Here is a 25,226-nt window from a genome sequence, read left to right on the forward strand (position 1 = left end):
ATCCCTCCTGAGCACTTTACGGAAGAGGAGGAGGAGAAGGAGGAAGATAAGGAGGAGGAGGAAGATAAGGAGGAGGAGGAAGAAACACCAAGCTTTACCTCTGCCCACTTAGCTTGAGAAAGCAGGAATGGGTTGAGGGGAGGGATCAATTCCCCTGTAACAGCCAAGAGAATCTGGAGGACTCTATTTGGTCCCACTCTAAATTCCAGGATCCCTCCTTATCTGTGAAGTACCGTGGCCTTGTGGAAAGATCTTGGAGTCAGGGGGTCTGGGTTCTAATCCTGCCTCTGTCCCTTATCTATTGTGGGACCCTGGGCTAGGAGTCACTTAACTTCTTGGTGCCTGGGAGTGGGGATGAAAGACCTGTTCTCCCTCCTACTTAGACTGTGAAACAAGGACTGTGTCCAACCTGATTATCTTGTATTTATTCCAGGACTAGTACAATGCTTGGTACAGAACAAACGCCCTGTCACACCCAAACTAGCTGGTGCAGAGTTAGGCCAACTGGGATCTGTGTCTAGGCTGAGCTGAAATGAACCAGGGAGAAGTGACAACTATACCTGCAGACTTGAGTCAAGACAGACCTGTAGTCAAACAATACTGGGGAATGTCAGGAATTCCTTCTTCTATTGGCCACCAGGAAATAGCCTCAGGCCTCTGGGTTTGTTTTTTTTTTTTTAAGTTCCCTTCTTTCACTCTAGACTTTAAGTTCCTAGTGGGTAGGAAACCTACCAACTCAAACACTTAGTATAGTGCCCTGCACCCAATAAACACTTAATACAAACCACTGTTGACTTACCAGCCCAAGTTTCGATTAAAATGACGCAAAACCTCAGAAAAGAAATACTTTCTGCGTAAGAAATATATATTTTTTTGAAATCACACCCTCTGAACCAACCTCTGATGTTCTTGTCTTACATTTCCTTGTTCCTCCCCAACTTCCGCCACTTTCTTCCCCAGTCAGAGACTGAAGGGTCTCTCAAGTTCAAGGCCAGCAAGGAGAGTAGAGCAAGTTCTTTCAATTCTCTTTTTTTTTTAAAAAAAAATCTGTTTTACAAGCCTTCGTTCGCCATTGTTTATGTAAACAGGTAAATTGTTTCGTGCCTCAATTAAAAACATCTGCCACATAAATGAATACCAATTAACTCATCCTGTTTTTAATTACTCTGTTAATTACACACAGGCAGCAGAAAGGATGGCATGGGAATAGGGAAAGCCTGCTTGCACCCCTCCCTCCCCCCACTTCCCTCCCCACCTCACTCTTGGCAAGAATCCGAAATATGCCTAGATAATGATGGATTAAGGTGGCTGGTGAAAACAATGGCTGGTAGCCAACTCCAGGGATTTCGGCTGTGTTCACAACTGCTGCTCGGAGACCTCTTCCCTCAGTGGGGAAACCTGCCCCTTCCAACAAGCGCCTCCTGGAGAACTTCATTTAGCGTGATGGAATGAGCCAGTTCTCCCATGGTCTCCCTCCTTCCCACGCCTCCTCCCCATCCCTCCTCCAGCCCCTTTCCTCTTGGTTTCATTCAGATTTAGCGGGGCTCTCCATTTCCGACGGCCCCTGAAGTTCAGAAATCTTATTCCCCGCGCGCCTTGGGGTTTTCCCAAGGTAGATTTAAAGGGATTTGGCTTTGCTCACTGAGGCTGGGGCTTTTCTCCTCGGGCTTTCCGGTCCTGGATCACTAAGGGTAGTGAGAGGAAGAAATACACAGCTGCTGGGAATGGGGGGTGGTGGTGGCAGGAGGCATGTAAGCATAGGGAAACCCCATTCCAAGTCAGCTGAACTGTACTGTGTCCTGCTGTCTCAGTCAAACCAATCAATCAGTTGTAAATAATTTATTGAGCACTTAATGTGTGTAAAGCACTGTAATAATAATAATGTTGGTATGTGTTAAGCGCTTACTATATGCAAAGCACTGTTCTAAGCGCTGGGGAGGATACAAGGTGATCAGGTTGTCCCACGTGGGGCCCACAGTCTTAATCCCCATTTTACAGATGAGGTAACTGAGGCACAGAGAAGTTAAGTGGCTTGCCCAAGGTCACATAGCTGACAAATGGCTGAGCAGGGATTCAAACCCATGTCCTCTGACTCCCAAGCCCACGTACTAAGTGCTTGAGAAAGTACAGTACAATGCAATATGGTTGGTAGATCCCCCTTCTGGACTGAGAACCCGTTGTTGGGTAGGGACCGACTCTATATGTTGCTGACTTATACTCCCCAAGCGCTTAGTACAGTGCTCTGCATTCAATAAATACGATTGAATGAATGAATATGATTCCTGCCCAGAATCGACAGAAGTCTTGAGCTGCCTCACTTCAAGGGCATTTCTGCTCTTCTCAAGCCTGTCCTCCTGGATGGTCTTGTATCTACTCCAGCGCTTAGAACACAGCAAGAGCTTAAATACCACAATTATTATTTATTTTTTTTTAAGTTTAGTACTGGTGAACACAAGACACGAGTCAAGGCAGTACCCCCTTGCTGTACTTTCCATCCCTGACGAGGAAGCATTTAGCAGTTGAAGACCAAAGCTTTGCTTTCCAACTTTAGTTTCTGTATCTACCTGGCCCTGGTAAGTGCTCAGGAATTGAAGCATCTGATTCCTCTGTGCCTTCTTTCCAGGCTGGCAGCCCCAGGCCCCGATTTAGCCTGGTGGGGTTTCTCAGCAGCTCAAAAAGCCCACCCCTGGGCCCCCATCTCATCTCGGTGCTGCTCAAGGCGGCGGCCCCAAGCCCTCTCCGTTCCCTGGCCCTAATCCGTTTCTAGCCCTTCCTTCAGACATTAGCCAAGCATCCAATTGAGCCAGGGTTTCTCCGTGGCCTTTTAACCAATTTGAGCAATAAGCTTATCCTCGGCAGCAACTGCCCAAAGAGCAGCTAAATTATTAAGTGGGTGGCTTTGAACAGCCCGTTCTTTGGCTGTAATCTCTCCCGGTGGGGAAAAAAAAGCCTAGGCAACTTTGTCCCCCTTTCACTCTTCTCGAAATGTGCCTCCCGCATCTGTTTTTTTCTTGAGGGAGGTTAGTGATGATAGAGGAAACGAGTAAATAAACGAACTTGAGCAATCCCTTTTTAAGCAGGGGCCAAGCTTTCCTCCACCTGGTTTGAGCCTGGTGAGTTATCTTGGCCAGAACGGTACCCCAGGCCCTGGGGACCCCAGCCTCCATGGTATCCTGCTAGGCCAAGATGTTAGCAAAGTTCTTGGTGGGGTGGGGTGGAGGCTCCGGGCCGGTAATTTGGCTGAGGGGAGGTTGCATCTTTCAGGTGGGCAGTAAAGACTGGAAGAATCAACTCCAAAGCTACAGTGCCTTTTAAGACTTCCCAAAGTTTCAGAGGAGACGCACTCTCAAACTTCAGAGGGTGTTTGTCTCCTCAGTCCTTTGTATTCCCCCGTACTACCAGGGACGGACCTTAAGCGGAGGTTGCCTTGACTGAAGGCTTCACGTGACTCCGTTCTCCAGATCAGTCTCCTCCTCCCCACCCAAGCTTCATCAGCTTCAGCAGCTTTCCAAGTAGGCAGATGGAAAACTATTAGGCAGCAGCAGCGGTAGTAGCTGCGGCTTCTGCAAGAAGAGTACGGCAAAGGCCGGGTTCCTCCGTTGCCAACTTCACATGCGAGCCTCGGGTGCATTTTCATTCATGCCACTCAGTGTTTGGAGGCCTAGCCTTGGGATGGGGTATGGTGAGAGAGGACTCTGACCCTCCTGGCAACCTCTTTCCTTGAACAGTCAAGACCTGGCGGGATTTAGGTCAATGCTTCCTCTGACTAAATTCATTCATTCACTCACTCAATCGTATTTATTGAGTGCTTACTGTGTGCAGAGCACTGGACTAAGCGCTTGGGAAGTACAAGTTGGCAACATATAGAGACGGTCCCTACCCAACAGTGGGCTCACAATCTAGAAGACTAAATAGCAGCCTAGTGGCCTGAAAGACTTCATGCTGTTTTCCAAGTTGCCTATATTTCAATCAAGGAAAATGATCTCCAGCACAAGGAAATCTAGATTAATAGCTAAAACAGGGATTTAATATCTTTGCCTCCTAGTGAGCCCGCTGTGGGGTAGGGACCGTCTCTATATGTTGCCAACTTGCACTTCCCAAGCGCTTAGTACAGTGCTCTGCACACAGTAAGTGCTCAATAAATACGACTGATTGAATGAATGAATGGATAGTAGAGTGACATAAAGATGGCATTTATTAAAGCGCCTACTATGTGCAAAGCACTGTTCTAAGCGCTGGGGAGGTTACAAGGTGATCAGGTTGTCCCACGGGGGGCGGGGGGGGGCTCACAGTCTTAATCCCCATTTTACAGATGAGGTCACTGAGGCACAGGGAAGTTAAGTGACTTGCCCAAAGTCACACAGCTGACAACTGGCGGAGCCAGGATTTGAACCCCTGACCTCTGACTCCAAAGCCTGTGGTCTTTCCACTGAGCCATACTGACTTCTATATGGGACAGGGACTACGCTCAGTCTGATAACTTCGTATTTGCCCCCATGCTTACCTTATAGTAAATTCTTTATGAATATTATTATTATTATTATAAAATGGCCCCACTCACATGCTTTCTCATTTATCTCCTTCTTCATTCAATCAAGGTGATTTGTTCAAAGAAGATGCTGATGTAATACTGTCAGCCCTAAAACTACCCTATGCCTGATTCTCCTTAGCCCATTCATTCATTCATATTTATTGAGCACTTACTGTGTGCAGAGCACTGTACTAAGTGCTTGTGAAGTACAAGTTGGCAACATATAGAGACGGTCCCTACCCAACAACGGGCTCATAGAAGAGGGAGACAGACAACAGCTCTAGACTGTGAGCCCGCTGCTGGGTAGGGACCATCTCTATATGTTGCCAACTTGTACTACCCAAGCACTTAGTACAGTGCTCTGCACACAGTAAGCGCTCAATAAATACAATTGAATGAACAAAGCAAAACATGTGGACAGGTGTCGTCATCAGAATAAATAGAAGCAGAGCTAGATGCACATCAATAACAAAATAGAATAGTAAATATGTACAAGTAAAATAAATAGAGTAATAAATCTGTACAAAGCCCATCACCCCCACTATGCCATCCGCTACCCCTCATCTTTTAATGGAGAAAGGGCTCTTGCTCTGATGGGTTTACTATGGTTCCTCATGGCCCTGGGGAACAGAGGTGCTGCAGGTGGTGATGGATGCCCTTCCCATCTGTGACTGTCTTCCAATCCCACCCCCTCCCCAGACATGCCCAGGTGCCAGCAGCCCCACCGATGGTTCCCTGGAAACAGCACCAGGGATGAGGTCATCCCTTTTAGGAACAGGTGTGCAGGCTGGAGTTTAATAATCTAGCAACACTGAAGTCCACCCAGGCACATAGCCACTTCTTCTATTTTCCAGCTGTCTCATGTTTGCTGGACTTCAAACCTCTCTCCTCCCAACCCCCTACTCCCCTCCCCCAGCCCCCAACTACAAATAAACAGAGCGGCAATGTGATCTGGGTTTCTGTGGCAGCCGAACGCCAGGCTTCCTGCATGTGTTCTGACTTGCCCGCTGGCTGGTCCAGGCCCCGGTCGCCCTGGGAAACTCCAAGCCTTCGGAGCTCCAGCCAACTGGCAGTTACCCGGGCCAAGTGGGGAGACCCTGGGCAGCACGGTTTTCAGAAACTGTCCTCGCCGGTTCAACCTTCCTCCCGCAAGAAAGAAGTCAAGTTGACTGGCTTTGGCTTCCTATCTTCTGCCTCGCTGAGTTAAGGAAGCACTGGAAAAGCAGACAGGTTTGCCCTCCATGAGGAAGGGAGAAGAAGCAGTGTGGTCTAGTGGATTGAGCACGGCCCTGGGAGACAGAAGGACCTGGGTTCTGATCCCGGCTCTGACACTTGTCTGTTGTGTGACCTTGAGCAAGTCACTTCACTGGGCCTCAGTTACCTCATTTGTAAAATGGGGATGAAGACTGTGAGCCCCACGTGGGACAATCTGATCACCCTGTATCCTTCCCAGCGCTTAGAACAGTGATTTGCACATAGTAACTGCTTAATAAATGCCATCATTATTATTAAATCTATCTATCCCAATGCTTATTAGTACAGGGCCTGGCACAGAGTAAGCATTTAACCAATACCATGGGGAAAAAAAAAGCCAAAAGCTCTTTACACCCACAAACCTGGCTAACTGGAAATTGGATGTGACTGTTTAGTCTCTAGAGTTGGCAAGCCCAGATAACATAAAACACAGTACCAGAAGGCAGGTCACATTCCTCCTGGCCCTTAAGGACCAGTATGATAAATTAAGGATTTTTCCAATACCCCATTCTGATGTGGGGCCCTCTGGGCTTCAAACTTTCGAAAGGGAGCAAACCGCTCCCATCCATGGGACTGGGGGGTAAGCAAACTGCTCCCATCTATGGAACTGGGGGGGCCATCAACCTCTGGGATTCCTCCATTACTACTGCATTCTGATGAGGTCAGGGGAGTTCCACAGCTGCACTCATCATCGTCAGCATCCGATCAAATTTATTGAGCACTTACTGAGTACAGAGCACCGTACTAAGGGCTTGGAGTGTTCAATATAAAGGAGTTGGGAGACACGTTCTCTGCCCACAGCAAGTTTACAGACTAGAGGGAGGAGACACAGTATTATAAATGGAGAAGCAGCGTGGCTCAGTGGAAAGAGCGAGGGCTTTGGAGTCAGAGGTCATGGGTTCAAATTCCAGCTCCACCGCTTGTCAGCTGTTTGACTTTGGGCAAGTCACAACTTCTCTGTGCCTCAGTTACCTCATCTGTAAAAGGGGGATTAAGACTGTGAGCACCCTGAGGGACAACCTGATCACCCTGTAACCTCCCCAGTGCTTAGAACAGTGCTTTGCACATAGTAAGCACTTAATAAATGCCATCATTATTACTATTATAAATAATTTAGAATTATACCGAACAGCTATGTACATAAATGCTGTGGGGCTAAGGGTGGGGTGAGAGGTTTTCATTATGAAAATTTTCTTCTATTCATATCCCTCTGGGACAGGTACTCAAGATATTAAACTGACACCATCCCTGCCTCCTTAATGCTTACTGTAATAATAATGATAATAACTGCAGTATTTGTTAAGTTCTTACTATGTGCTAAGCCCCATTCTAAGCACTGTGGTGAATACAAATAAAGATGGACATACTGCCTGGCTCAAACGGGGGTCACAATCTCAATCACCACTTTACAGATGAGGTAACTGAGGCACAGAGAAATGAAGTGACTTGCCCAAGGTCACACAGAAGATAAGTGCCAGAGCCGGAATTAGAACCCAGATCCTTCTGATTCCCAGGCTCGTGGTCTAGCCATTAGGTCATGCTGCATTTCTTACCATCTGTGTTAGTCAAGAAAACACAGAGGAGAGGCACCCGTGGAGATCAGTAAAACAAATGGAAGAGGCAGGATGGATAAAGAAATAGACATGTATTGAGAGTTATTATGAAGCGTGCTCTACCTGTCATCTTATGCTAAGGAATGGGTGAGAGGATGGTTGGTAGATGGCAGGAAGGGGGCAGGGGGAGGATCGTCATTTTTACATGCCTTGGGTCTGGAAAGGTTCTGAGGGGAGGTTGGGACTCTAGGTAGTCTTCGAAGCTTCGCTCCACTCATGTGTTTCCCCCTTTGTATACTTGCAGTCACCTGGCCACTGGGGATTTCCCATTGAAGAGATTGTTAAGTCCCTGGTTTTTCCCTGTCTTTAAAAGAAACAATCTGTGTTCTGAAACAATGGTCTGAAAATCAGGGTTTGGAAACATCCCTCCAAAGAGCAGACTGACACATGTGCTCAACTCTTGGGAAGCAATGTGATCTTGTGGATAGAGCACGGCCTGGGTATCAGAAGGACCCAGGTTCTGATCCCAGCTTCGCCACTTGTCTGCTGTTTGACCTTGGGCAAGTCACTTCACTCTTCTGTGCCTCAGTTCCCTCATCTGTAAAATGGGGATGAAGACTGTGAGCCCACGTAGCACACGGACTGTGTCCAATCTGATTAACTTGTATCTACCCCAATGCTCAGTACAGTGTCTGGCACAACTTAAGCACTTAAATACCGTTCAAAAAAATATTTCATAGCCATGCAAACTTAAATTTGAAACCGACCCAGGCTCTCACCATTAACCACATCAAATCGCAAGGGTCAAGTTTCCTGAAGGTTCTCCCAGGGGATTGAAAAACTCCTTTGATAAAAATCCTGGCTGCAAAGATGGTCTGCAGAGGCTTGGAGGGAGGCACCATGGTGTGGAGTTTTGACCTTGTGATTTTGGAATATGTTGTACTGGCTTCCAGCTATGCCCTGGATGGGGTGAGGACTTGTGGATTATCTCCTAGGCTTCCCAGCCAACATGATGGCTCACCTTAGGGTCAGTTGCTTCACTACCCAGGCTTTGGTTTCTCCACCTGTAAAATGGGAGGTCTCTCTCCTCACCACCCTGTCCTCTCTACTCTTTGGAGAGATGGGAGAGGGGAGGTGAAGAAAGAGTGGGATTAGTGTGTTTACTGTTTGTCTTTTAAGTTGGTCTATTTTTGTAGAATCTTGGTTCAGCGGAAGTATCGACAAATCAATCCTGATGTAGGAAGCAATTCAGGTGGACAGAGAGCAACTGGGCAAGAAAACTGAGCAGCAGGAAAGGAACATCCCCCTCTTCTCCCCTCCCAGGACACCACTCCAACGGCTCCAGGACAGACGGGCCATATCGGCTCCTCTCGATCAGTAATTTAAAACCCACCACACCATGAAGCCAACATGGGGTGGAGATTGTCATGGTTTCTGTCTGTTTACTGCCACCCCCATTGCAACCGAGGTCAAAGGAAACTGCAGGCGATTATGTTTCTGTAGCATATGTTGAGAATTAAGACCAACACTGTTTTCAGACTTGGAGAAAAATGGAATATAAACATATAAATGAAAGCTAGGACACCGGTCCAGCCTGGAGGCTGCTTCCCTCCAACCTCTCCGGGCTGTCAGAAGAAACTGGAGCCCCCTATTTGCTCGACTTTGGCCCTGACTCTTAAATCGGCTTAATGATGGGTTGGCACCGTGAGGAGTGGGAGGCGATTTGGAGCCCACTGGAGCCACTGTAGCTGGCTGCAAATGGCCCTGGAGCAGCAAGTTTCACTAAATAACCTTAATAATCAATCTTTCCGGCCCCTCTCACCTCCACCAAACACGGGCAGTCCCTCTGGAAGGCAAGGCGGAGCAGGCAGGCCTCCTGCTCGGGGTGGCCAGCTCCAGCTGCGAATGAGCCCAGGGACGGCACCCATTCAGGCCCCCAGATTGGAGGCAGGCCGGGGGGCTCGGTCTCCCCAGCTGGAGCTCGGACTGGTCGGAGCTGCCTGGAGAGAACCCGGGCTAGGTACCGTCTTGAGCGGCTGGACCAGGTCTCTCGCCTTTGATGTGGGCAGGGTTCAGGGCGCCCAGCTGCAGAGAGAAAATGACTAATGTCTCTCAGCTGCTCTGGGGGAGGCCGGGTTCTTACAGCAGAGAGTTGGAATGGGCAACGCCTGCCAGCTGTGATTTAATGGGAGCTGGATAAGACCTCTCAGCTGCAATTTGGTGAAAAGTAACATCCTCCAGCTGGGATCCAGTGAAGAAAATGGTTTCTTGGTTGCCATTTTTGGTGGACGATAAGGCCACCCAGTTACAGTCTATTAAGGTAGCCTGGTGAATAGTTTTCAGAAGCCACAAGGCTCCTGCCGCACTATTTGGTTTGCAAAATGAGCCTGAGCCCTGCTTACATTTCCTCATTCTCCCCCTCCTCCTTCGACTTACCCCACCTCCTCCCACTCCCCATATCAGCGGGTGAATGCAAGCCTCCGCCAGGAACCACCCACCCATCTTCCACAAACTCAAGTTTTCATACAAACCCTAGAAAGGAGCCACCGAATAATTGCATTTCATATTTCAGTTCACCACCCTGATTTTCAAAGGTCAAACTGTCTGATTTCCTTTAGCGCTACCTGGATTTATTTTAGGCTCTGCGTTTGTGGGTGTGGGCTTATTTTCACAGCTGTGGTGTCTAACATGGTGCTCTACTTCTCTCCTTTAACCTTCCAGCAATTTCTCTACCCAGGGAACAAGAAACCATAGGAAACAGACCGTGAAATGACAGGCCAAACGTGACAAAAGTGGGAATCTGGGGGGAAAGGCGGAAATTCTCTTTCTAGAGAAGCAGCCCAGTATAGTGGATAGCACACAGGCCTGGGAGTTCTAATCCCGGCTCTGCCTCTTGTCTGCTGTGACCTTGGGCAAGTCACTTCACTTCTCTATGTCTCAGTTAATTAATCGGCAAAATGGGGTTTGAGACTGTGAGCCTCACATGGGACAGGGATTGCGTCCACTTGATTTGCTTATATCCACCTCAGCGCTTAGTATAGTGCCTGGCCCGTAGTAAGTGCTTAACAAAATGCCATCATTATTATTGTTATTATTATTATTATTATTATTATTATTATTATTAATCCAGTTGCCCCTAAGTAGGTATGTGGAAGGTACAGTAGACTGTAAACTCATTGTGGGTCAGGAACAAAGTCTACCAACTCTGTTGCACTGTACACTCCCAAGAACTCAGTACAGTGCTCTGCACATAATAAATCCTCCATTCATTCAAGAGTATTTATTAAATAATAATAAAAATAATGATGGCATTTATTAAGCGCTTACTATGTGCAAAGCACTGTTCTAAGCGCTGGGGAGGTTACAAGGTGATCAGGTTGACCCACGGGGGGCTCACAGTCTTCATCCCCATTTTACAGATGAGGTAACTGGGGCCCAGAGAAGTGAAGCGACTTGCCCAAGTCACACAGCTGACACGTGGCAGAGCGGGGATTTGAACCCATGACCTCTGACTCCAAAGCCCGTGCTCTTTCCACTGAGCCATGCTGCCGCTCGTTTACTGAGCGCTTACCATGTGCAGAGCACTGTACTAAGCGCTTGGGAAGTACAAATCGGCAACATATAGAGGCGGTCCCTACCTAACAATGGGCTCACAGTCTAGAAGAGGGAGATAAATACCATTAATGAAATAAACCCCAGCTTGAAGGGAGTGGTCGATCCAACATTTGATCCAGTCAGAATGATGGCCAAAGTTACGAAAGTGACGTCAAGCATAGCCGGCAAATCAACACACCGAAAATCTCTCCCCCATCAATCAGGCCTGATGCTCACCCCCACCCGCGATCCATCTTATTTTGTAATGGGTTTTAATGTTTTTCAAGTAATACTGCACAAGAATCAAAGCCAAACCACAAACAGTAACGGGCTGTGAATGTTTCTGTTGCTGTTTTTAGCCTGCTCTCCTGAAGGCTGCCTCAGTGAGCTGTACAGTTGCATGGGGTTCTGTGCACCTGTCATTTTTCTGAAGTCCATGTTAGCACCTGGTAAAATACGGTGCTCTGCACAAAACAGACCCTCAATAAAGGCTCTTGAGCGTTACGGATATAAGTATGTATCTACTTGGCCAGAGTGCGGCCAGCAAAAATAATTTGGGACCGGGTGACAGGAGATCTGAGGCCAGCTCAGCCACTAGCCTGCTCTGTGAACTTGGGAAAGTCACTCTACCTCAGTTTCCTCAACTATAAAATGGGGATAAGAAAGCTGCTCTACCTCCCATTTAGACTGTGAGACCCATGTGGAACAGAGATTAGAGGATGCAACCGGATTCTCGTGATCCACCTACCTCAGCGCGTAGTACAAAGTTTTGGCATAAGTTGGTGCTTAAGGAATATTATTGTTATTATTAGTATTATCATTAATAAAAGAAATCAAGGTGGGACAAGAGGAAATTAGATAGTGGACTTTAAAGAGAATTAAAATTTTAGACGCTAGCCATTGGATGACAATGGCAATGGGGACATTTAGTGGTTTTGTCAAGTTTTCAAGCTCTGAGCAGCCCAAGGCCTTAACACAGACAGATTGTAAATACCGTAAAAGTACACAAAACTTCAGGAACTGAAAAAATAAACCCCAGCCTCAGCCAAACAGCCCCCTGTTCCTTAGGCTACTAACCTCCCCACAACTCAATGTGGCCTCTGTCAGGCTAAGATCTTCAAGCAATTCCCCCGGAGGCTTCCATTCTTGATCCCCAAATGAAGAACGTGGGGGCTACAGAAGCCCTATGGTTTTGATGCTTCCCTACCCACCATTAATCTCAAATTCAGAAGGCAAGGTCATGCAACCTGCTAATGAAATCCAGATTCAGTAACTCCCCAAGCTACAGCGAAAGTGATCACTCTCTCTTCCCCCGGGATGGAGGCCGCAGAGTCTAACAGAGTTCCTCAGATGTGTCGCAGTACTTGACACATAGTAAGCACTTAAAAAATAGAACAACAATAATATTAATAACAGTAAGCAGCTTGTCCCTGTTGCTCCTGGATACTTATTTGACTCTAAGTTCCTTGAAGGCAGGGGTCATGCTTACCAATTCTATTGTACTGTACATTCATCCCACCCCCAACTCCACAGCACTTATGTACATATCTTTAAATTATAAATTGTTTATTTTTTCATATTAATGTCTGTCTCCCCCTCTAGACGGTATGCTCCCAGTGGGAAGGGAACGTGTTTGCTAATTCTGTTATACTCTACCCTCCCAAGCGCTCTGCACAAAGCAAGTGCTCAATAAATACCATTGATTGATTGATTGATTAGTGTCCTTTCCCAAGTGCTTACTACAGCGTTCTGAACACACATTGAGCCCTCAGTAAATACCACTGATTTGACTGATCGACTTTTTCCCCTGCAGCGCCGTCTTCCCGCTTTGCTACTTTTTGAGAATTGGGATTCTAAAAATGTTTTTTTCAGAGAAATAGCTGGGGGTTGACACAGTGTTTTCTTCACAACACCTTCCCTCCCTGCAAAGAGCCTGGGATCCCCTGGTCCTCAGACTGAAGAATGTGAGGACCACTGGTCTACCTGAAAGAGAACTGGACAGTGGCTCAGAAGACCTACCACCTGATCTAACCGGGTACCAGTCGACTGGGTGGCCTTCAGCAGTCACTTTAACATCTCTGTGCCTTGGTTTCCCCACTCTAAAACTGGGATAGTAATATCAACTTCTTCCTCCCTTCCACAGATGTGGGGATAAGCAGGAGCTATGAGACAATGACACAATTCTTCCCTGTTTTGGAGAGTGGGTAACTTGAAGTACATAGGATTGGGGAAGGCAAAATTTATCATACAATAAAGTGTAAGGGGGATGTGATGTCCCAACACCTTTACCTTTATGCAGTCTTGCGGAAATGAATTTAAATGCTCTTCCAAACAGGGGAATCGCAAGGGTCAGTAGATGTGAAAATGTCTTGAATTTTTCAGTAGTGCTATATGAATCTAAGTTCTTGTGAGTCCTGAGGCCAGGTCACGGTTATTTATTATACTGGTCTATCCATTTCCAGTTCTCTGTATGCTGGTTAAAATGCAGCCCTAACAGGGAACAACAGATTTAGCTTTAGAGCACTCAGAGCAACGTGATTCGAGGAGTCTGGAGAATCTAGCCTGGTACCCACTAATGCCTTTTCTCCAGCCTTTCTGTCCTCACATTTGGAGGGGTCCCTAAGATTAAGGCCTACAATCTCTTCTCCTTCAGGGTAGCCGGGAGGGGATCATGGCAGGATTGAACCCTGAACACCATTTCCCAGTCATTGGAGTCTGAATGAAAACCATGTCAGGGAGACATGGAGAATAGACCGAAGGAAAACAGAGAAAAGCAGAGAAAGAAGGGAGTGAAGGCAAAGCTGAGTGGCGAGCTGAGAAATTATCCAGATCATTTAGGACGTTGGAGAAGACGGGTTATTATTTCTTTTTTGACCTGAACTGTACACTTTGGCTGTGCATAGTGATCAGATTAGAAGGAAAACTGCTCAACTTTCCACTCTGGTGTAGATTCTGCAGGATGCTCTAGCAGTAGAAGCAGCATGGCCTAGTGGATAGAGCATGGGCCTTAGATTCAGAAGGACCTGGATTCTAATCTTGGCTCTGCCACTTGTCTGCTGTGTGATCTTGGGCAAGTCACTTGACTTCTCTGGGCCTCAGTTTCCACATCTATAAAATGGGGATTAAGACTGTGAGCCCTATGTGGGACAGGGACTGGTGTCTTTAGAACAGTGGTTGGCACATAGTGAGCGCTTAACAAATGCCACCATCATCATCATTATTATTAGCTTGTGTCCAACCTGACTATCTTCAATCTACCCTAGCACTTAGAACAGTGCCTGGCACATAGTAAGCACTTAACAAATACCACCATTATTATTATTAGCTTTTTCCTTTTGCCTCTAAAAGGGATCCAGTCTTGTTTTAGGAGAGAAATGCCTGATGCGGCCTTCATAGTTTCCAGTAACAGGACAGGGGCTGAATCACAGAGACGCACAGGACTCCCAAGATCATGCAGAAGAAGGAGGATGTGGTGTTTTCCGAGTCCACGCCAGTTTTGTGCTGTGAAACTTAAACCACCTCTTACATAATGGTCCTGAGCATCTGAGCAGCAGCACTAATGCTAATTCTCATTATTTCCTGCTGCTCATAAACACCTTGCAATAAAACATTCCAGTGTTATGATTTTTGCTCTTCTGGGTGCATTCATGGCCAGAGTCCTGTTACGGCTTGCTTTAAACATGCAATGCAGCAGCCCTTGTGTCAAAATCCGGACCAGCCAGTTACAGAAATGTAGGGCAGTTTGGTCTGCCCAATCATTAACCACCAACGAAGTGAAATTAAATCATAGCTACCTTTCTCAGCCTCTGCCCACACCAAGGCTCTCAAAGCACTCTATCTTCTGCAGACTCTGCTGACCCCTGAACCGCCTCGTTTAGAACTGAGCTGCGGTGTTAACACTCTGTGATTTTTCTGCTTATCCAAGCTGTCCAGGCCAGGAGGGAGCATTCCATTTGAAGCTACAAGGGTGAATGTAATTACTTGTGGGCCAGTGTTTAGTCGGGCCGTGTTCTTGCTCTCACAGAAAGCACCGTGGGACTGTCAGTGCTCGGACGTGTTCCAAAGACGCCGTGTTTTCGGCGGGGCAGTTTCACCCAGCATAAAGCTGGGGCACTACCAATCTAAAGTTGATCCACATGGATTACCTTTGGTGGATTCCCTGGGTCTAAGCAGACCCAACCGGGCAACAGTGTGAGAAGCATTCATTCAATCGTATTTATTGAGCGCTTACTGTGTGCAGAGCACTGTACTAAGCAGTGTGGCCTGGTGGACAGAAGGACCTGGGTTCTAATCCCGGCTCCAAAATTTGTCTGCTTTGTGACCTTGGGCAAGTCACTTTTCTTCTCTGGGCCTCAGTTACCTCATCTGTAAAATGGGGATTGAGACTGTGAGCCCCTTGTGGGACAGGGACTGGTGTCTTTAGAACAGTGCTTGGCACATAGTAAGCACTTAACAAATGCCATCATCATCATCATTATTATTATTGTTAGCTTGTATCCATCCCAGTGCTTACTACAGTGCCTGGCACATAGTATGTACTTAATAAACACTATTATTATTATTACTACTACTACTAATAATAACAGCATTTATTAAGCTACAGTGACAAGAGCCCAAGAGAACTTTGCTAGGTCTTTTCAGTAGCAGCGTTCATCACCTAACACTATGCTTTCCCCCTCATTGTTATTCATTCTGCATGTCTGAGAAGCAGCGTGGCTCAATGCAAAGAGCACGGGCTTTGGAGTCAGAGGTCATGGGTTCAAATTTCGGCTCCGCCAATTGTCAGCTGTGTGACTTTGGGTAAGTCACTTAACTTCTCTGTGCCTCACTTTCCTCATCTGTAACATGAGGATTGACTGTGAGCCCCCCGTGGGACAACCTGACCACCCTGTAACCTCCCCAGCGCTTAGAACAGTGCTTTGCACATAGTAAGCACTTAATGAATGCCATTATTATTATTATTATTCTCTGTGCCTCAGTTACCTCATCTGTAAAATGGGGATTAAGACTGTGAGCCCCCCAGCGGGACCTGATCACCCTGTAACCTCCCCAGCACTTAGTGCTTTGCACATAGTAAGTGCTTAATAAATGTCATTATTATTATTATTATGTCAGAATCAAACTCATCCTCCAAGAACTTGAAATGAAATATGTTTGCCTCCCACAGCCTTGAACGCCAGAGTCCTCTCTTGAATGGGTCCTTATTGGATTCAAGTTCAGGGGCCAATGGCACGCAGTGGATTGTTCCATCCTCATCCTCACCTGACCTTCTATTCCCGACATGACTGGTTCCATCCCCTAAGTCCTGCTGGTTTTGTACCCTGTCCATACCGCACGGGCCAGCAGGACTGAATGGATGGAAACAGATTCACTTGGTCCATTCTAACCCTGGCTCTGCTGTGTGACCTCGGGCAAGTCACTTAACTTCTCGGTGCCTCAGATGCCTCCTGTGTGCTAGGGCATCATCTAGGGCCTAAGAAATGCTGGTGAATGGGGAGGGCAATTTAGAAGATGATAGAGAAAAGCCACCTTGGATGTTATGGTGAATTTCATCCTCATCTGTACTAAGGCTGATCTCTCCTGACTCCCTTCCTAAACCGATTGCCTTGAAAAGGAGTCGGGGTGGTTGGTCCTAGTTCATCCTTGCTCACTGACTGACAGTGTGACCTACAGTTGACACACAGAGCAGCCTGGAAATTAAAAAAAGGCAATTAACTCGTCAACGTACTTGTCTCCCCAGCATGCTCCTTGGGGAGTGGGAGGAGATGACAGCAATTGCGGAAGATGAAAAGGAATGGATTTGGGGACCGGTGGCGCAGCGGGGAGCAAGAAGGTACTGATACCATGGGACCCTTGGGAGGAGGAGGAGGAAGAAGGAGAGGAGGAGAAAGTCAGGGCCTATGTCCTCCTTTCCCCAAGGTTTACTTGCCCAGAGAAGCAGCATGGCCTAGTGAGAAGACCACAGGCCTGGGTGTCAGGAGACCTGGATTCTAACCCTGGCTCTGCCGCTTGCCTGCCATGTGACCTTGGGCAAGTCACTTAACTTCTCTGTGCCTCCGTTTCTTCACCTATACAACGGAAAGAAGATAGTTGCTCGCCCTCCCTCTTCGACTGTGAGCTCTGTTTGGGGCAGGGAGGCTAGCTGATCTCATTATCTTGAATCTGCTCCAACACTTGGAATATAGTAAGCACTTAGTAAACATCATAATTATTATGAAATAACCTCATGGGGTTTAACGGGGAGGGAGTGAAAATCTTAGAGTGGTGGGCACGCTGGTGGGTGGGGAGGGCAATTTGGGACAGTGTACAAAAGCCATCTTTGGTGTTGTGGCAAAATTTCATCTTTGCATTTCTTTACCGATACAATCTGGCTCATTGGGAAGTCCCATAGATTAGAAAAAGCAGAACTCTCACTTCTGTTTTAATGCCACAGGAAACACTCTGCAGGTCCCAGAAGCCTTTCCCTATTAATGCTTTGATATTATTCCGGGGCACGATTCAGACGGTCCCCTCCAGGCAAGGCATTTCCCAGAGTTACAAGTCCAAAAGCACGAGTCATGACCAAATTATTTATTACTTTAAGTGGAATAAGTTTCCATTCCAAATGCCAAGGTTCTGGAAACAGATTCTTTTCTCCCAGGACTGCTTCAAAGGAAGGCTCCTCGCAGATTACACACGAAGCCATTCCTCTGGCCCCCCGGCCGGGGAATCTCCTCGCTCTGCCAAGCAATGGTGCGGTGCCCCTCCCTGGGGCACTATCCCACCCTGGAAGATAGGATTCATCCCACAGAGCTTAAGGAAGGAAAGGAGAGAGAGACAGAGAAATGGTGGGGGGAGAGGGAGAAAGCTGGCAGTCTATGTGGTCCTGGTGTTAGGGGTCTTCTCAAGGAGAAGCAGCAAGGAGTGGAGTAGGGTTAGGGTTAAGGAGGGTAAAGAAAGAAGTTCTTGTGATGGCAAAAGTTCCCTGGTTGTGAACACCCTTGCCTTCTTTCTTTTTTGTCTCCTCCCTCCTCCCCAAAGCTCTCCATTTGGAGTGTAGCTCGGGTCAGAGGGGCTCCCCGGGCAGATCAGACTTTAAATGAAGATTTATAAAATAGTTTGAGATCCTAAATCAATCAATCAATAATATTTTATTGAGGACTTGCTATGTGAGGAGCATTGTACTAAGCGCTTGGGAGAGTACAGGATAACAGAGTTGGTAGGCATGTTCCCCTCCCACAAGGAGCTTACTGTCTAGATTCTTCGTTTTGATCTCCAGTGCTTAGAACAGTGCTTGGCACAGAGTAAGTGATTAACAAATACCATCATAATTATCTTTAGTCAGAAATCATTATAGGAGCAGAAAAGATTATTTCCCTTTCCATTAATTAAGCACATTTGGTCAGGAACAATTGATCAGTGTTTGACCTGAGTGTGGAAGACAGCAGTGCCTATTTCAAACCTAGATCTGGGTTCAATTTAAACCAGTCTTTGAGAACTGACCAAGAGTAACTCAACCGCCCAATTTATAGTTCCTTTCTTAAGCTCAGCACTGATTAACAAGGCTATGAAAAGGGAGTGTAGACTGTAAACATCTTTAGACTGTAAGCTCACTGTGGGCTTCCTTATTATCGCCTACTTGCTGTTCTCCACAGATCAGTCATATCACCACCTGGCTCTTCCTGAAGTTCCACTGGAACTCTCAGGAAAGGGTTGTTGGTGTGATAGGTGGGTTTTAAATAGCTTTCTGGGATACAGACCCCACTTGGAAAACCCTAGAATGGATAGTTTCCCTGCAGCTTCTGTCCTGGCGGCAACGTCCAGTTCCATATAATAATAATAATAATAATAATAATAATAATAATAATAATAATAATGATGGCATTTATTAAGTGCTTACTGTGTGCAAAGAACTGTTCTAAGCACTGGGGAGGTTACAAGGTGATCAGGTTGTCCCACGGGGGGCTCACAGTCTTAATCCCCATTTTCCAGATGAGGTAACTGAAGCACAGAGAAGTTAAGCGACTTGCCCAAAGTCACACAGCTGACAACTGGCGGAGCTGGGATTTGAACCCATGACCTCTGACTCCAAAGCCCATGCTCTTTCCACTGAGCCACGACAGAACCCAGGACGCGCTTTGACCACACATCGACAAGCATTGAAGGAAGCAGATCAGAAAGTAGGGTGTGGGCAAATTATCTTTGCTCTCACTGAATGCTGGAAAGCTGCGGCAGTTTGGAAGCAAAGACTGAGAGACAACAGCACAGCTCCCTCCTAGCCAGGTTCTCTTATATCTATTTTGCTTTTTATCTTTTATTCTTGTATTTTTAAATGCTCATTTTGTCTGGAATTGATTTTCTCTACCTTTACCCCCCCACAACCTAGACTGTGAGCCCCCTTGGGGGCCTGAACTGCTCCTCTGGGATTCACCTCCAAGCTTAACACAGTGCCCAGTGAACAGCAGGCACTTAATAAGTACCATAACTAACTGAAAGAAAGAAGCCATTCTCCAGGTTCTGGTATAAATCGACTTGCAATAAAGGACCTACCTTTTCTTCCCAAGCTACTCTCTATTGGAAGGTGCTCTAATGCATGGCTGGTCAACAGAGTAGAGCCAGCATTTTAGAGTCCCGCTAGATAAGTGGGCAAATGACTAGTCACGACTGCATATTCCAGTCCTAACATCATTTGGATTCAAATCGGTGGCCGTCCTTCCTCTCATCGCTTCAGTGGGAACTTACTGTGAGCTCCCTGAACTACAATAGGGTTGATCATCAGAAGAGTGAATAATATTAAGCGGTTGTGGGATTTTCGGTGATTGTCAGCTCTTCGTGAACTTAAAATTATTCACAATGCGAGAGGACTATTTGGAAAATCATTCACAAGGGATTAGGGGAAATGCAGGAAACTCAGGAAGCAGCTGGGCTGGAAGCAGGAGGCCGACTGCCGACGGGGGGTGGGGGTGGTGGGAATAATAATAATAATAATAACAATGGTATTTGTTAAGCGCTTACTATGTGCCAAGCACTGTTCTGTGCGCTGGGAAGGGCAGTCGGGACAGAGTGTGGGGCAAGGCTGGGGCCTGGTTAGGGCAGTTCTATGGAACCCTAACTCCCAGAACAATCACGGGAGAGAAATTACAGTGCCTTGTGAATCTCATATCATTAACAGGTGTTTCCGAACAGGAAAGGGTAAATTTAGATCCAGGCTGAGGATCAATGTAACATTAACCAGGACTAATATGGAGTAGCCTCCAATGTATTATTATGGAATAAGGATAACAACTTATATTTACCCTGCAGCTAATATATTCTTTATCTCATTTCTCTTCAGAGCATTCGGATGCGGGAGGCAGGAGGAGAAGACTGTACTATACTATATTACCATGGTATTATACTATATTCTCTATACTAGACTGTAAGCTTCTTGTGGGCAGGGGCCGTGTCTACCAACTCTGTTGTATTGTACTCTCCCAAGCGCTTAGTAGAGTACGCTGCATGCAGTAAGTGCTCAAAAAATACAACTGATAGATTTCTTGAAACGAAGGAGGAGGACATAAAGAAGGGGGAGGAATGATCCACATTTTGTAGTTGGGGAAACTGAGACCCAGAGATACTAAGTGATTCCTCTCTGTGAGTCACTGGCAAGGATGGACCCCAGGACTCTGGACTTCTCAAGTTGAGTCTCTCTCACCAGCCTGTGCTGCCAGACATATTTTTTCAGCATCGCCAGTGGGTTTTGACAAGACCACCAAGGAGAAGCAGTCTCAGAAGGCTGTTTCAACAAAGGGAACAAAATTCATGCTCAGTTGTACAGCTTTGTAGAAATCTTAAAAGGTGCCTTCCTTTCTTCTTCTTCCTTCCAAGCCAACCTCAAACTCTCCCTGCCGAGGAAGGAAAACAGCTCTGAAAGAAGGGCTGAAGGCTCGAGAAGTCACAAGCGTTTAAATCCATACCTTCTAAGAGAGGGAGGGGAGGATTAGTGGCCAAAGCTCGCAGCTTCTCCGGATCTTCGCGTAGGAAGGAAAATGAATTTCTTCCAGTCAGGAAGAAATGAAAATATGTGAAGCCAAATGAAAGAGATTTTCTGTAGGTGGTAACCCAATTATGCGGATATTCTAGACAACTGAGAACACGCCAGGTTGTGCTGCAGGTAGGCAGCCCTGGGCTGCTTTCCTCATCCCACCCACCTGTGCGGCTCTCCCATCCAAAGCACTGACTGAACCCGCTCAAGTTTTGCAGCCCCTGACGGGATGCTCTACTGTGGCAGAGTTGATCGATTTGCAGCAATAACAGTGGTCAGAGATTCCATGTAACTTTCATACCCTTTCATTACGTGGCATCGCACTAGACATCCAGGAGGGTTCCTTCGGGAGGCAGATTGCTCCAGCAAAATGATATTCTCTCTCTCTCCCTCCCCATCTGCCTCTATCTCACACTCTCTCCCCAGGTTTGCGCACGCTGCTTGCATCTACTGTTCTCTATTCCTCTGCACAGCATCTTTTCTTCCTCTTTAAACTCACTGGATGTAAATGTAGTGGTCCAGCCTCAGGAGTCCATCCCCCCCAAACCGTACCCTAAACGTGGTTTCAGTGACTGACTGCTCAGAAAAAAAAACCCCAAACCAAGAACAGCCGCCTTCTGCAGGAACTCTTCCCAGTCACCTTTGATATTTTATTGAACGGAACAGTCTTCCCATCTCCACTATGAAGAAGAAATGGGAAGAGGGTAAGCGATACATCATGAAAAGCTGCTCCAAAGCTTTTACATCCGTCGTGGCCCTGCCCTGCATCATCCTTTTGAAACAAATGCCCAGCAATTCCGCTTTCAGGCAGGGGCAGGACGTCCCTGCCCCTTCGCCCATTATAGAAGGAATATTCTAGGCTGCTTGCAGTCCAAGCTCCAAGGAAGATCAAACTTTCTAAATCTCAAGTCCCCAGTCCTTCTTTCTTCGAATGGCAACGCACTCTTCAAAGCCGAGAGCAGCCTGTGACTTTCACGCTACGGACAGAATGGCTTCCTGACCTCACTCTAAACAACTTTCCCTGTGGTTTTGGAATGGCCAGGGAATCCGGCCCCATCTGTGACCCCTGTGTGGGTGCTGAGCGGGAGGGCTGCACGAACCTGGGATATTTGGGCGAATCGATATCCCAGCCAAGGGGTTCGGACTGTCCTTAAGTCAGGTCATCCCCATCCTCCTGGCAAAAAAAAAAACCCAAACTCACTTCCGAATCCCCCTTCCTCTTCTCCCATTTGAAGCGGCCAGAATTTGGCCCCACTGAATCCTTTCTCAGCACGGAATATTTACGACCCACTTTGTCCCACGGGGGTGTGTGTATGTGTGTGCGGGGGGGGGGGGGGTGTCTTTAGCTTGTACATTTCCCTTAGGCCCCAACGCCCCCGCAGCTGCCACAGTTAGCACCACATTCCTTCCAGGAAGCATCCCAGCTCCCAGCGAGCTCCCGTGACCAGGGAGGGAAAACCATGGGTGTGCGTGTGCTCAGAGCTGAGTTCCCCAGAGCGGCGCATCCCACCAGCCTCTCTGCACCTTCTGCTTCTTTTAGAACTGTCTGGGGACTTTGGGTTTCCAACCATCTGTCCCCGCAAGTCTGCCCAGACTTCCTTTGCCAAGTTCCCACATTCTTAGCTAGAAGCCCATGGGCTGGAAGGGCTGGAGGGGCGTGAGCCCCCCGGCTCTGGGGCTTTGGACCTGTCCACATGGAAGCAACGGAGGGCCGCTCCAGGATGGTGCCAGGACCGCGCCAGCAGCTGGCACTTGCCCGACCTACGGAGTCGGCTCCAAAGCCCCAGGAGCCGCAGCCAAGCTGCTTTCCCGGCCCACATCCCTGTCCAGATTGGGGCACAGACAAAAACCCATCCATCACGGCACAACTTCTCCCTGCCTTCTGGTGACGGAAAGGGATGGAGGGCAGAGCGGGTTACCACCGTACCCCCTGCGCCCCTCTCACCCCTAACTACCACCGGCCCCGAGGGCCAAGTCCAACCTCAGGAATCCCAAGCCCAAAGTGCCCTTATCTCCCACCGAGCCCCACCACCCAATATGCCCAGGCCGACCCCCTCGCCCTTTCTTTGTTAGGAAGCCAAATGGATGTACCCAAGATGCCCCTGCCACTTAAAATTTATAAGGGCACCAACCCCTGCCTCTCTCGGATAGGGGCCAGGCCGCCTTGTCCAGTCACCTGCCCTTCCCCCGTAATCCCCCGGCCCCAAACGGCAGAAGGCATCACCATCCTGCAACAGTCCACAAAAAGTCTGCCAACTCTGAGGACCACGCAGAGGGCAGACGTTTCTGGGGGGGGGGGGGTCCTTCGTGGCCAGATAATAATACTGTTAGTATTTGTTAAGGGCTTACATGTGCCAAACACTGTTCTGAGCGCTGGGGCAGATACAAGGTCATCAGGTTGTCCCACGTGGGGCTCGCAGCCTTCGCCCCCATTGTCCAGATGAGGGCACTGAGGACCAGGGAAGTGAAGTGACTCACCCACGGTCACACAGCTGACAAGGGGCAGGGCCGGGATTAGAACCCACGACCCCTGACGCCCCAGGCCGGGCTCTTGCCCCTATGACAAGCTACTTCTGGGTCGGGGGGCGATTCAGGACCGGTCACTACGGGGGCAGAGAATCGATCCCCTCCAACCTCTCGGCTTCAGTGTGGACCCGCCTGGGCTAATTGATGATGATGTGCTTTGCTTATAGTAAGCGCTCAACAAATGCCATCATTACTATTATTATTATTGTGGTATTTGTTAATCGCTTACTACGTTCCAAGCGCTGTTCTAAGCGCTGGGGTAGATACAAGGTAATTAGGTTTTCCCACGTGGGGCTCCCAGTCTTCATCCCATTTTACAGGTGAGGTCACTGAGGCACAGAGAAGTGCCTTGCCCAAAGTCACCCAGTTGATAATGATACTAAACACGATGGCATTTGTTCAGCGCTTAATATGTGCCAAGCACTATTCTAAGCGCTGGGGTCGATACAAGGTAATCAGGTTGTCCCCTGTGGGGCTCCCAGTCTTCATCCCCATTTTACAGATGAGGTCACTGAGGCACAGAAAAGTGCCTTGCCCAAAGTCACCCACCAGATATAACAATGACAACGACGGTATTTGTTAAGCGCTGACTACTGTTCTAAGCACTAAAGCGACGGATGCGGAATTAGAACCCACAACCTCTGCCTGTCCAGCCGGATTTCTTTCCCCAAAGCCACGCTGCTTTTCTAATTCATTAATTAATCATTAGAGTTCCCCAATTCGGACCGACCCGGGGGTGGGGAGGGGGGCATGGGCGGGTCCAGGGCAGGACCGGGGGAAGCCAGGGTCCGGGGGGCATGCATTCATTCATTCATTCATTCAATTGTATTTATTGAGCGCTTACTGTGTGCACAGCACTGTACTAGGCGCTTGGGAAGTACAAGTTGGCAACATATAGAGACAGTCCCCTACCTCACAGTCACAGTCTAGAAGGGGGGAGACAGGCGACAAAACATATTAACAAAATAAAATAAATATGTACAAATAAAATAAATAAATAAACACGTACAAACATACAGACATATATACAGGTGCTGTGGAGAGGGGAAGGAGGTAAGGCGGGGGGGATGGGGGGGGAGGGGAAGGGGAGCTCAGTCTGGGAAGGCCTCCTGGAGGAGGTGACCTCTCAGTAGGGCTTTGAAGGGAAGTTAAGTGACTTCATTCATTCATTCAATCGTATTTATTGAGCGCTTACTGTGTGCAGAGCACTGGACTAAGCGCTTGGGAAGTGCAAGTTGGCAACATATAGAGACGGTCCCTACCCAACAGCGGGCTCGCTTACTGTGTGCAGGGCACTGTACTAAGCGTTGGGAAGTGCAAGTTGGCAACATATAGACGGTCCCTACCCTACAGCGGACTCGCTTAATGTTTGCAGAGCACTGTACTAAGCGCTTGGGAAGTCCAAGTTGGCAACATATAGAGACGGTCCCTACCCTACAGCGGACTCGCTTAATGTTTGCAGAGCACTGTACTAAGCGCTTGGGAAGTCCAAGTTGGCAACATATAGAGACGGTCCCTGCCCAACAGCGGGCTCGCTTACTGTGTGCAGAGCACCGTACTAAGCGCCTGGGGGGTCCAAGTTGGCAACATATAGAGACGGTCCCTACCCGACAACGGGCTCACAGTCTAGAAGGGGGAGACTGACCACAAAACAAAACATGTTAACAAGACGAAATAAATAGAATAAATATGTACAAATAAAATAAACACGTACATATATACATATATACAGGCGCCGTGGGGAGGGGAAGGAGGTAAGGCGGGG

The 25,226-nt window shown here is 47.8% G+C and overlaps 1 protein-coding gene across 6 annotated transcripts in view; it reads right to left on the reverse strand.

The window, feature by feature from the left end:
• CBFA2T3 (CBFA2/RUNX1 partner transcriptional co-repressor 3) overlaps nucleotides 1-25,226 on the reverse strand; it is a 90,129-nt gene that overhangs the window by 63,368 nt on the left and 1,535 nt on the right. For 2 of the 6 annotated variants that reach the window (XM_038754549.1, XM_038754548.1), the window contains exon 1: nucleotides 9,161-9,230. The exons of the other annotated variants lie outside the window; for them this stretch is intronic. The gene's annotated coding sequence lies outside the window, so the exon portion shown is untranslated. Of the gene's footprint in view, nucleotides 1-9,160; nucleotides 9,231-25,226 lie in introns of those variants that run through there. 6 annotated transcript variants of the gene reach the window in all.

This window comes from Tachyglossus aculeatus, chromosome 11 (assembly GCF_015852505.1).
Source record: "Tachyglossus aculeatus isolate mTacAcu1 chromosome 11, mTacAcu1.pri, whole genome shotgun sequence".
NCBI classification, from domain to species: domain Eukaryota; kingdom Metazoa; phylum Chordata; class Mammalia; order Monotremata; family Tachyglossidae; genus Tachyglossus; species Tachyglossus aculeatus.